We start from the raw sequence: 13,594 nt of genomic DNA, 5'->3' as shown, positions 1-13,594 counted from the left end.
GTTCCGCAATTGTCGAAGTCATCAGGCCGTAGGTGTCACTGGGTCCCAAAATTCTTAGTCCAGCCGCTTTCTTGGTTAAAGAGTCGGCAATGCGATTATCTTTACTCCTATCCTGCCCTTTAACCCACCTCAGGATAATGTTATTATCTACCGAGACTTTGGCTAAATCTTTGTGGCACTCTAGTACTAGCCCTGAGGTAACACGTTGTATGTGGCTAATAGGACTACTTTCAGTGCAGATTGTAATGTTTTTGGCAGAAATTCCTTTTCTGGTTATTTCTTTTGTGGCGATTGAAATACCAGCCAGTTCTGCTGAATCACGCTGGTATTTTTTCCATTCCCCACTGTAACGGTCTAAATTTACTTGTAAATATTGTAGATATTGTTCGTTTATTTACTATGGAATCGACAGAATTGTCATTTATTGATGACGAACTTTTCGTCACAGCTAGGGACACATCTGGTTTGTCAGTGTGCCCGACCTACATTTTCAAAGAAGTTGTTACGTTTCAATTTAGCACTAGATCAAACTGCTCTTATGTGACCTTTCAAAACCACTACCTTACCTTTTAAGATCTTTATTCAGAGGATATTAACAATGTAATTCAGTTACAAGTTCATTTTATTCATTTAACATCATAGTAATGGGAATCTTCCGTTCCATAGAAAACCATACCTGAAATGTACAAGAATAAATGTATGCTCCCTGACTAACTGCTTTGACCAGTACTTACGCATTCTCCTATTGCCAATCGACGTTGGAGATCCGAAATTCCTCGCTAGGTTGAAATAGTTGTTATTGTTTGTTTCTCAGTTTTCTTCACCTATCATTTTTTTCAGCCGTTGTCTGCCTTATTCCCTATACCTTTCCGAGAATATTTCTTGCATAGATTGTTATTCATCACTTCCAGAAGGTTTACTGACATATTAGAGCCATATCGCCTGAAAAACAATATTAGTTACCTCTGGGTTTCTGAATACTGTTTGATATTTTCGGTAAATATTCTGCATAATATGAATGCTCTAATATTTGTACTGAAAGGGAAGGATGTGGCGACTTACCTTGTATGTTACTATTCCATCGCATGAATAAGGAATGGTAAATAGTTGAAAATAGGTTGGAGTGAATACTTTTGTAAACATTCTAATATACAAGGTTAAGAGACAGCTGTTGGTTGACATCTGCCGAACTTTCGTAGTGTCGTTCCGTCGACTTACACCGAACTAGTTCTACAGTTGTTCACGGGTGAGGGATTGATCGGTTACTCAAGTTGTCAAGGGTTGTTTTAGGGTTGCATTGCTTTGAGAAGGAGTTTTGATGGGTCATGGACTTGTTGATGATGTATCAAGTGGCTGTGGAGGAATTGTTAGATTTATGATGTTGTGCACAGCGCCCCCTTGGTGCTTGTAGTGTAGATTGGATGCACTGTGGCAACAACTGGTTAGCTGTCAGATGTGGCATTCTCTTAGTATTTGGAAGTTAGCCTTCGGTGAGCTTGGTTCGGAGTTCAGAGGGTACCATCAGACTGATTGTAGGATATATTTGGTTGTATTTGTGCCATCCTTCACGGGGATTATTTCTACAAGTCAGGATTGTATAGTGGAAGACTGATTGGTCATTTTGGTGTGGATATTTGCAGTCTGAAACTTAAGCTCTTTTGAGGATTTGTGGTGGATACCGAACTCGTGCCAGGTGGAAGGATTTCCGAAATTAGGTATGTCTGAATCACTGTCGCATCTCTCATGTGATCTTAGCTATGATATCACTTCTTCAATTCTACAACCTTCGTTTCTCGTCTCTAGATTCATAAGAAACAGAAGGCCCTCAGTCACTCATCAAGTCCCAGCAGGACTTCCGTGCAGAACACCGCACACGAAGAATCGTATAGAAAACCCCTTGGCCAGGGTAAGAATTTTACCATTAAATGTGTTTTAAATGATTTTAGTAATTTCTGGTTCCATCGTTATATCTCAACTGAATATTAGTATTGAAGAGAGGTTTCAACACTCATTCAATTTTCTTGATTTTTACGGATCATATGGTTATACAGGGCACCCAAAAATATACTCTTGTTATCTTGCTACTTTGCTTGATGAAAATATACCAGGGGTATTGATTAATCAAATAGTCCTATTGAATGGGGGTTGAATCTCACCTTGTTTCATCTGATTCTGATTGAGAATTTTCTTCCGTAGGGTTTTTCTTCCTGTTTTTCTTCCTGTTTTTCTTCCTGTTTTTCTTCCTGTTTTTCTTCCTGCTTTTCTTCCTGTTTTTTTTTGTCTTCGTTAAGGGTTCCTGTTTTCCTTTATTTTCTTCCTGGATCTTATTTGGTGATCCATTACTGGTCCAGCTTGTCGTGCCCTACAGGGTGATCTATCTTGGTGGTGCTACAGGGTGATCTATCTTGGTGGTGCTACAGGGTGATCCATCTCCGCCGTACTACAGGGTGATCCATCTCAGCAGTACTACAGGGTGATCCACTTCCGTCGAACTACGGGGTAGCCTAACACCATATACCGGGTGGCCCAAAAGGAGCACGCAAGTTATAATTGATTTATTTGAAAATTTGTGCTATACTGAGATATTTAAATAATTGTTTGCCCTTCTGTTTATTGATACCTGTTTGATATAGTGTTTGTTTATCGTTTATTGATTAAGAGTTTGTTTATTGATACCTGATTGACATAGATATTTGTGAAACGGAAATTGAGGTATATTCTTCCTTTCACGATTGCTGATTGACACCGATGCGCCTACGCCTGAGCTCACGCGACGCAAACGAGTTTGTCTTACCATCCGATACTAGTATTTACGATTTCACCTACTCAATTTTCGTGGTAGTTTTACTCGACGTATTGTAGTTTTTTTTGAGCGTCGTTACTACCGTAATTTATGGCTGATTGAATTCGTGGTATATACACCGCGCTCTTGTATGGACATTTGAACATCGCGTAGTAGTGTGAATATTGCATTGTTGTCTTAGAAGCGTTGTTGGTTAATCCATGTAAGTTAGGATTACTGAATAAATCATATTGGGGATTTTTATCTTTTATTTCCAATATTAATTGGTAAGTTATTGATATTGTGAGTTACTTAGGGTATCTGGAGGATTAAATTTACCTGGCGCCCATTAAGATCTATTTGAAATTTGCTAAGTTGTTTAACCCACTCCCGTCTCCACTGTTTAGCTTAGCCGCGGATACCCATCTGTCTTATTTGTTACCGACAGATGATTTAGTCTCCTCTTGTGGTTTGTGAGGTGACATTTTGGCGCCCAACGTGGGGCCGCGTTAAAACAACGTTTCATAGTTTTTTTTTTTATAAATTTGGAAAAATTTTTTGATAAATTTGGAAAAAATTTTTGATCATTTTTTTAATATTTTTTTTGTGTCTCATTGGAATTGTTATCATGTCCCGCAAAATGCTAGTGAACCGTTTGAGTCAAGATGAGCTCGTGTATGAGGTTAGGGTTAGAGAAATTGCTACAGGAACTGTTCAAGAGATGCGGCATTCTCTGACGATGGCAATCAAATTAGATGAGAAGGGCACTTAAGTAAAAGCTTGTTTTTAAAGTTTTTATCATTATTTTATTGAACTATAGTATTGATGTTTTTATATATACATGAAAACGTGAATTTGTGATTGTTGACATGTCCTTGTTAAGTGTAACTGTAATATTGACGTTTTTGATAATGTATGTAATCTTTGTGCATTCTATTGATACCACTACGGAACATTGATATTGAAAAAAAAAGGGTATCCCCGTGGACATATGAATTAAGAGATGAAGACGGTAATTATAAGGGGATATGGAATGCGAAAGACCTAAAGTCAGCTAGCGCTGATGAAAATTTACGCTAGTAAATTTTCTTGAGGCAAGGGGGGAATTGTAACGGTCTAAATTTACTTGTAAATATTGTAGATATTGTTCGTTTATTTACTATGGAATCGACAGAATTGTCATTTATTGATGACGAACTTTTCGTCACAGCTAGGGACACATCTGGTTTGTCAGTGTGCCCGACCTACATTTTCAAAGAAGTTGTTACGTTTCAATTTAGCACTAGATCAAACTGCTCTTATGTGACCTTTCAAAACCACTACCTTACCTTTTAAGATCTTTATTCAGAGGATATTAACAATGTAATTCAGTTACAAGTTCATTTTATTCATTTAACATCATAGTAATGGGAATCTTCCGTTCCATAGAAAACCATACCTGAAATGTACAAGAATAAATGTATGCTCCCTGACTAACTGCTTTGACCAGTACTTACGCATTCTCCTATTGCCAATCGACGTTGGAGATCCGAAATTCCTCGCTAGGTTGAAATAGTTGTTATTGTTTGTTTCTCAGTTTTCTTCACCTATCATTTTTTTCAGCCGTTGTCTGCCTTATTCCCTATACCTTTCCGAGAATATTTCTTGCATAGATTGTTATTCATCACTTCCAGAAGGTTTACTGACATATTAGAGCCATATCGCCTGAAAAACAATATTAGTTACCTCTGGGTTTCTGAATACTGTTTGATATTTTCGGTAAATATTCTGCATAATATGAATGCTCTAATATTTGTACTGAAAGGGAAGGATGTGGCGACTTACCTTGTATGTTACTATTCCATCGCATGAATAAGGAATGGTAAATAGTTGAAAATAGGTTGGAGTGAATACTTTTGTAAACATTCTAATATACAAGGTTAAGAGACAGCTGTTGGTTGACATCTGCCGAACTTTCGTAGTGTCGTTCCGTCGACTTACACCGAACTAGTTCTACAGTTGTTCACGGGTGAGGGATTGATCGGTTACTCAAGTTGTCAAGGGTTGTTTTAGGGTTGCATTGCTTTGAGAAGGAGTTTTGATGGGTCATGGACTTGTTGATGATGTATCAAGTGGCTGTGGAGGAATTGTTAGATTTATGATGTTGTGCACAGCGCCCCCTTGGTGCTTGTAGTGTAGATTGGATGCACTGTGGCAACAACTGGTTAGCTGTCAGATGTGGCATTCTCTTAGTATTTGGAAGTTAGCCTTCGGTGAGCTTGGTTCGGAGTTCAGAGGGTACCATCAGACTGATTGTAGGATATATTTGGTTGTATTTGTGCCATCCTTCACGGGGATTATTTCTACAAGTCAGGATTGTATAGTGGAAGACTGATTGGTCATTTTGGTGTGGATATTTGCAGTCTGAAACTTAAGCTCTTTTGAGGATTTGTGGTGGATACCGAACTCGTGCCAGGTGGAAGGATTTCCGAAATTAGGTATGTCTGAATCACTGTCGCATCTCTCATGTGATCTTAGCTATGATATCACTTCTTCAATTCTACAACCTTCGTTTCTCGTCTCTAGATTCATAAGAAACAGAAGGCCCTCAGTCACTCATCAAGTCCCAGCAGGACTTCCGTGCAGAACACCGCACACGAAGAATCGTATAGAAAACCCCTTGGCCAGGGTAAGAATTTTACCATTAAATGTGTTTTAAATGATTTTAGTAATTTCTGGTTCCATCGTTATATCTCAACTGAATATTAGTATTGAAGAGAGGTTTCAACACTCATTCAATTTTCTTGATTTTTACGGATCATATGGTTATACAGGGCACCCAAAAATATACTCTTGTTATCTTGCTACTTTGCTTGATGAAAATATACCAGGGGTATTGATTAATCAAATAGTCCTATTGAATGGGGGTTGAATCTCACCTTGTTTCATCTGATTCTGATTGAGAATTTTCTTCCGTAGGGTTTTTCTTCCTGTTTTTCTTCCTGTTTTTCTTCCTGTTTTTCTTCCTGTTTTTCTTCCTGCTTTTCTTCCTGTTTTTTTTTGTCTTCGTTAAGGGTTCCTGTTTTCCTTTATTTTCTTCCTGGATCTTATTTGGTGATCCATTACTGGTCCAGCTTGTCGTGCCCTACAGGGTGATCTATCTTGGTGGTGCTACAGGGTGATCTATCTTGGTGGTGCTACAGGGTGATCCATCTCCGCCGTACTACAGGGTGATCCATCTCAGCAGTACTACAGGGTGATCCACTTCCGTCGAACTACGGGGTAGCCTAACACCATATACCGGGTGGCCCAAAAGGAGCACGCAAGTTATAATTGATTTATTTGAAAATTTGTGCTATACTGAGATATTTAAATAATTGTTTGCCCTTCTGTTTATTGATACCTGTTTGATATAGTGTTTGTTTATCGTTTATTGATTAAGAGTTTGTTTATTGATACCTGATTGACATAGATATTTGTGAAACGGAAATTGAGGTATATTCTTCCTTTCACGATTGCTGATTGACACCGATGCGCCTACGCCTGAGCTCACGCGACGCAAACGAGTTTGTCTTACCATCCGATACTAGTATTTACGATTTCACCTACTCAATTTTCGTGGTAGTTTTACTCGACGTATTGTAGTTTTTTTTGAGCGTCGTTACTACCGTAATTTATGGCTGATTGAATTCGTGGTATATACACCGCGCTCTTGTATGGACATTTGAACATCGCGTAGTAGTGTGAATATTGCATTGTTGTCTTAGAAGCGTTGTTGGTTAATCCATGTAAGTTAGGATTACTGAATAAATCATATTGGGGATTTTTATCTTTTATTTCCAATATTAATTGGTAAGTTATTGATATTGTGAGTTACTTAGGGTATCTGGAGGATTAAATTTACCTGGCGCCCATTAAGATCTATTTGAAATTTGCTAAGTTGTTTAACCCACTCCCGTCTCCACTGTTTAGCTTAGCCGCGGATACCCATCTGTCTTATTTGTTACCGACAGATGATTTAGTCTCCTCTTGTGGTTTGTGAGGTAGGCTTAGTGATCTGGAGTACACTCCACATTCTGAGCCTTCTTTGGGCAGTCTGTATATATGCGTATTGCATTTGTAGCATCTGACTTTGTGTTCTGTTCAATTTGTATTTTGTAAGGTTTATTAAACACGAACCTGGTTTGAATTGCATCACTGGCTGCCTGCATCAGAGGTTGCGCAGTAAGCGCTTCTCGCTATAGGCTTAGCCTCAATTGACCCATTCCTACTTCCAACTGGTGTTGAATACTGTAAGGAACTGGGAATTCTGGTGAATAGGAATAGATTGGCTCTATAATGGATCCAGGACACACAATAATCACCAGTGAAAGAGCTGATGAGTTTGACAGACATGGTACACATGCATGGCTCCAATAATAAATCACATACTAGGTAGAACATTAGGAATTTCATTGATTAGATTTCACAAAAATAGTCCTACTGAAGTCATCTTCAATTAACCGTAACGAACAAGTGAGTTTTGCTACAAATATCACCACAAACTCAATTTGAGCTTCTTCATTCAGTATTTCTTACTCTATTTTTCACCGAGACTGTGTCGAAAAAATTGACACCAAATTGACAACATCCGAAATCATGAAGACTTTCATCACGATTTGGATTTTTTCAATTTAAAGAAAAATCGTTCTTCGTGCACACTTTCCAATCAATTTCTATTATAATATGAATATATGTAAGACATAAATGATATATGTATAACAAAACAAATTTCACACTGAATATCAAACATGTTTAATGTTATATCATTAATACACTCTGTATTTTAGTTTCGTTCAAAATGTCGTCAGTTGTAATTATCAGTATCTGCCGCAGACACTTTTTTCACAATTGTCATACAGGTATGATGAATGAGTGGTATTCATATTCCTTGCTATAGGATCCGATTGGTTCATTGATTGCTAATCCTGGATATAATCATTCGATTATCTGTGAGAATGCTGATGAAAAAAATTTAAATATATATTCAGCTCCAACAGGTGTTCGATCGAGCTATATTTTATTCAAATTTTCCAATGAAATGACGTTTCCGTTGATTTATTAGTTGTAATTGCACTTGTTCACGTTCCCGCATATCTAACGCTTTTACTCAAGACATAGTTGTCCGATAAATGCATATGTTTTGGAGAAAATATTTCAAAAATATCTTGAGAATAATGGCTTTATTGGGAATAATAAAGTGTTGGTGGAACTTTTTGGCTTTATACTTCTTTAAAGAAAATCATTCTTAGGTACTAGACTGACAACAATTTGTTTGAAGTACGTTTCGCCAGTCTGTTTCGTATTCGAATTGAAACAATTTTCAACATAATTTACTATCAACATCACCTTCATTGTTTAATTGGAGAAATCAAATAATGTGTGTTATTGTTAAAATTCACCACACTAAGTTTTTGGATTAATTGTGATCATCTCTTGATATCTCTATAATATAGAAAAAGATGTTTACTCACAGTGATTTTTCTTAAATTTCCCGAGTACTCATAAAAATGAATTCAATTCAGTCACGTTACTTTTTTGTTGCAAGATCCTAACTGTCATTGACAAAGCATAGTCAGCAGTAATGGGAAATGTTCCTCTATTTGAGTTAATACAGCAAATGTGAGTTTGAACAAAATAAATTTGAGTTTAATTCATGAGTTTTTCAAATTCACTTCAAAAAGTATTCAAATTGATGTTTCAAATGTTTGGTTTCAATTTTTAAATGGATTTGTTTCTAATTCACATATTGGCAACAGCGCCTATATCAAGTTGAAATAATTTATACGTACCTAGATATTCTACTTTCAAAAAGGAAAATATTCTTTATAAATCAACAACTATGATAAAATATAAATTATAGTTCAATACCACCTCCACAAGCCACATAAACAATAGTTGTTTTGTTATTTATATAGAGGAAGATAGGTTAGGCGCACAAAATGGCATATGTCACAGAATGTCTCGGAACTCGGAACATAAGTGAACAGAACAGCACGCCTCTGAAATATATCATCTTTGTTTGTCTCATTCAGGTAACAGATTCATTGTCCTTTATTAGCTATAACCGATGTTGCCAAATGGTGAAATAGAAACGAATCCCTTTAAATGTTGAATGCATTATTTCATTCAGCTTTTTTAAGTATTTGAATAATTTTTTTAAGAAAAAGTTTGAGATGGTAAGTTCAAAATGCATTGTTATAGAGCTCTTTTATGAAAATTACTCGATTTTTGTCAGGAGGAACATTCCCCATCAAAATACAAGGTAGGGGCGGGCGAAAGAGCTGGCGTTTGATATATGTAAAATGTAGAATCGTGCATATACAATATATACATATCACATATGTTACAAATTATCGGAGAGATTGGTTTTTCGGAAAAAAGCGTTTTGGTTTTCTATTTCTTCATCTTCTAATAAAAAAATGTAGAAAACCTTCGATGAAAGCATAGAAAATTAATTTCAAAACGCACAAAAATGTCTTTCAGATACAAGCTGAAAGAAAGAAACCTTCATGAAACAACTAATTCCATATAAACATTGAATTGCACGAAGAAACCGTCCTTTCGAAACAACTATTTATATTTGATTTTTTTTTCTAGTCAGTCTGTAGGCATTCCAAACATTACTTGTGTAAATAAAATATATCATGAACGCTGCACAATGAAAAATATGGAAAAATATGGATTCCACTCACATGGAAATCTGTCATCCTCAATGGTGTAATTTCCAGAGTTTCGGGTTGAAAATGCATGTCTTCAGCACCTCATCAGTACCTATTTGAACTTTCAAAGACGAAACTACACATTTCCAGTATAAGATAATAAGTTTATGTCAGCGACGGAGAATATTCTGTTCTTGTCAAGATGACAGTTCGTTAAAATATTTTCGATGATAATGTTTTTAAAACTTGTTACTATAAGAAATAATGAACAAAATACTATAAATTGCAGCGGTGGTGCTGAAGCTGTGAAAGGTAGAACAAGCAGATTCGACGCGTATCTGTATCTGTAGAGTAAGGAGGGCGAGTGTAGCCCCACAGCACTTAAGCTACATGTGACCCATTGTACATGCTGCCAAAGAGTTGTCTTTCTAGGTCATCTTCCATCCTCTCGTTCCAGGAAGGTGGACAGGTCTCTGGAAGACATATCCTTTATATCGGCAGGTGTCCACTAGCTCCATATTGTTGAGGTGTTTCCGTAGTTGACAGTGACCAGTCAAAAATCCTACTGTTAAGCGTAGATTTTTCCTGGTCATCGCCAGATATTTCTTCAATCCAGCTTCCCAGGGTCGCTCAGGGTGATCCTAGCAAGATTGCATCCTGTGTTTGTATTCCATTTCTATAGGGATTATCTACCGAGGCTTTGGCTAAATCTTGGTGGCACTCTAGTACTAGCCCTGAGGTAACACGTTGTCTGTTCAAGGCTAACAGGGCTTGTCTACTATCAGTGCAGATTGTTATGTTTTTGCCAGAAATTTCTTTCCTGGATATTACTTTTGTGGCGATTGAGATACCAGTCAGTTCTGTTTGGACCACGCTGGTTTTTCCCATCCCCCACTCAATCCTTAGGCTTAGTGATCTGGAGTACACTCCACGTACTGAGCCTTCTTTGGTTTTTGAGCCGTCTTTATATATGCGTATAGCATTTGTAGCATCTGACTCGGTGTTCTGTTTCATTTGTATTTTGAATGGTTCACTTTCCTGGATATTACTTTTGTGGCGATTGAGATACCAGTCAGTTCTGTTTGGACCACGCTGGTTTTTCCCATCCCCCACTCAATCCTTGGGCTTAGTGATCTGGAGTACACTCCACGTACTGAGCCTTCTTTGGTTTTTGAGCCGTCTTTATATATGCGTATAGCATTTGTAGCATCTGACTCGGTGTTCTGTTTCATTTGTATTTTGAATGGTTTATTAAACACAAACCTGTTTCATTTGCATCACTGATTGCCTGCAGCAGAGGTTCCGCAGTAAGCACTTTCCGTCACAGGCTCAGCCTCAATCAACCCATTCCTACTTCGTAACATGTCCATTAAGGCAACCTTCTTAACGTACAGGTCTATAGGGGTCAGACCAGTAATAAATTTCATTGCCGCGGTTGGTGTTGTTCTCATGGCTCCTGTGATGTTTAAACAAGCCAGTATTCGATATAATTTTTGGATGACGGTTGCTTGTAGAACTTTCGGCCCCCATGCAATTGCTGCGTATGTTAACCTAGGTATTATTATTGCCATGTTAATCCAGGAGACCACACGGGGTGAAAAAACCCATGCGTATCCCGCTTCCCTTCGACATTGCTCATAAGCCACATATGCTTTTTTTGCTATAGTCTGTAGGTGAGAGTTCTATGTTTGTTTAGAGAATTTTAGTTTGCTTTTGAAGTTTTCGGGGGGTTTTAGCTCGATAAACTATTTTTCCTAGTGAAAAGGACCATTTTAGTTTTCTTGGGGTTGGTCGACAGTGAGTGTTCCTTACACCATGTTTCTATCAATTTGAGCCCATCCTGCGCTCTTTCGTATAGTGTGTTCACAAATTTGCCGTTCTGCAAGATAACTATGTCATCTGCATAAGCAATTGTGTAGAATACATTATAGTTCAGGTGATTAATCAGGGTATCCAGAACTATGTTCCAGAGAAGGGGTGATAAGACCCCTTCATGACTAGTTCTCTCACTGTGATGTCTTCTACATTGATACTTATTGCTTTACTAGAGAGCATCTTGAGCATCTATTCTCCCACTACTTGGGGTACATTCCTGGACTGTAGTTGATGGATAATTGTTGAAAACGTTTTTTCATCAAACGCTCCCTTGATATCTATAAATACACCCAGGGTGGATTCTTTGTTGTCCAATGATTTCTCGATTCGACGCGTGATTTTATTCGATAATACCAGGTGTGTCATGGACATGATCTTTTCTTCAGCAGCAAGCCAAGATCTCAACTAACGTTTAAAAAAAGATGCTCGAAAAGGTGATCAGAATACTGAACCCTATTAAGGTAAAGTTTTGCAAACCCGTCAATTCGCTCCAACAAAATCTGCTGCTCATACAGAAGGGCAGGTGACCAAAAGACAAGTATTGATAAAAGTTCTGGTGTTCAGAAGCTGAATGGTTGATGTTCTCACAAGATACTAAGTCAAATTATGCTAGTCATTTTTGAGATGTTGTTTTGCTCCCTACTGATCTGAGAAGAAAACATTTTAACTGCCGAAGATGAATTGAAAGGATTCTCCGGGAAACTTCTTTTATGATTCTGGAAGATTTTGCCAGAAGTATTTAATCTTCTTGCCATCCAGGTATTCAATGTTTGTTTGGCAATCCTTCTTTACAAAGAAGTCAGCAGCAGATTCCTTGCCAGATTCCTAGACCAGAGACAATTTGTTAAGTCTTCTTATTGAGAAGAGTCGTTTTTGGCAATTTGCTACCAATGTAGACTTGTGTTTGAGGTTGGATTCTACCAATCTATACGCACACAATTCAATAGCATAGATTTCCGCTTGAAATACAGTCACATAGGTCCCTATGCAGGTTGATATCTTTGTCCTGGGTCTGCAACTGAAAACAATTTTTGCTTCAATGTTGAAACAAAGAACGGAATAAGCTACAATTGTTGATGATTATTGGTGTTCTTGAAAAAGAACCACATTTTGATGAATTGTTAAAAAATCAATAGACATGTCCTTCTCATTGGAATTGTTGTTTTTTTTATTGCAGTTTAGAATCTACAAACACTTGATTTCTTCTTTTACTCGCGACTCCTGAGTCGTAACCCTCAAATTGACACACTCTGTACCTACATTTATTGGATATAGGGCTATCGGATGAAAACTCTACGGTTTTGCCTAGTTTCCTCAACATCGCTTTGACTATGAATGGAAATCATTGATATTTTAGGATTTCATTTTTATTGTACAGGAAATATATAGGAATTTCTACAATAAAAGAATCCCTCGTACTAAGAACCAACAAGAAATGATCAGAACATTTCCAGAAATGATTCATGACTAATTTACCTTCATCTAAATATATTTGTGCTTCCTGAACTATCACAAAAAATCGAAGACGTCACAGGAAATGAAGATAAACGTATAAATGAAAGACCATTGCTCAGCGTTGCGCATCGCAGGAAGGAGAGGAATGTCGTAATCGCTACTACAAATTATGATGAATGAAATTACGAAATTGCTGAATTCGATTCGCTATTAGGAAACCGACTATTCAACTAGCAGGTGCATCTGATTTATTCCTAGTAATCCGAATATAAAATGCAGAAGTATTATCGAAATTCACTTTCTTATGACGGGGACTTTTTCCATTCGCGATGTAATGAAAATGATTGACTCAATTTGTTCATCTTTTGACACATCAGATGTCGTCGTATATATATTTCATTGGAAATTGGTATTTGTAGAAGAAATAATACGGTGAGATTCAAAAAATCTTCCGCTTCAATTCTTTCCTGAAATTTGAAGCTTTCTAGTGAAGATGGAAAACTTTGTCTGTCTTACGATTTCACTGAAATGTTTAATGGAGTTCAATTATACCTAGAAAGAAACAGAGCAAAAACAGTTTGCTCCGGGAAAGTTTGCAAAATACTTTTTACAACCAAAACTATCATAGGAGATCGGAAATCTACTATCATAAAGGATGAAATCAGTTTTTTATTTGTTGTTCTCATAAAATAATCGTTCAGGTTAAATGTTCAAGCAAAGGATTCAGCTCAGTTCATCCAAAAGAAGTTATCCATTCCTTTCCATTCATATTATTTGCACTAATCTTTCATTTCTGATTTCT

General features: G+C 37.1%; 1 protein-coding gene and 2 long non-coding RNA genes across 4 annotated transcripts in view; 2 read left to right on the top strand and 1 right to left on the bottom strand.

Moving 5' to 3' along the window:
* LOC111511146 (uncharacterized) overlaps nucleotides 1-13,594 on the top strand; it is a 541,917-nt gene that overhangs the window by 184,954 nt on the left and 343,369 nt on the right. The gene's annotated exons all lie outside the window — the stretch shown is intronic.
* Nucleotides 806-4,740, bottom strand: LOC141487214 (uncharacterized). Its single transcript, XR_012468267.1, has 3 exons — nucleotides 4,607-4,740; nucleotides 1,063-4,486; nucleotides 806-942 (listed from the first exon to the last, which is right to left on the bottom strand). It is a non-coding gene; the product is annotated as an uncharacterized lncRNA (long non-coding RNA).
* LOC141487213 (uncharacterized) lies at nucleotides 1,577-5,879 on the top strand. Of its 2 annotated transcripts, none has more exons than XR_012468265.1 (4): nucleotides 1,577-1,715; nucleotides 1,804-1,906; nucleotides 2,197-5,450; nucleotides 5,741-5,879. It is a non-coding gene; the product is annotated as an uncharacterized lncRNA (long non-coding RNA). The 2 variants fall into 2 exon arrangements; XR_012468266.1 differs by lacking the exon at nucleotides 1,577-1,715 and having other exon boundaries at nucleotides 2,197-5,259; nucleotides 5,348-5,450.

This window comes from Leptinotarsa decemlineata, unplaced genomic scaffold (genome assembly GCF_025532065.1).
Source record: "Leptinotarsa decemlineata unplaced genomic scaffold, Ldec_3_MD MMD2_tig00078422_RagTag_RagTag, whole genome shotgun sequence".
Classification (NCBI taxonomy): Eukaryota; Metazoa; Arthropoda; class Insecta; order Coleoptera; family Chrysomelidae; genus Leptinotarsa; species Leptinotarsa decemlineata.
The sequence above is the reverse complement of the archived record's forward strand: the minus strand, read 5'-3'. Positions and strand labels throughout refer to the sequence as shown.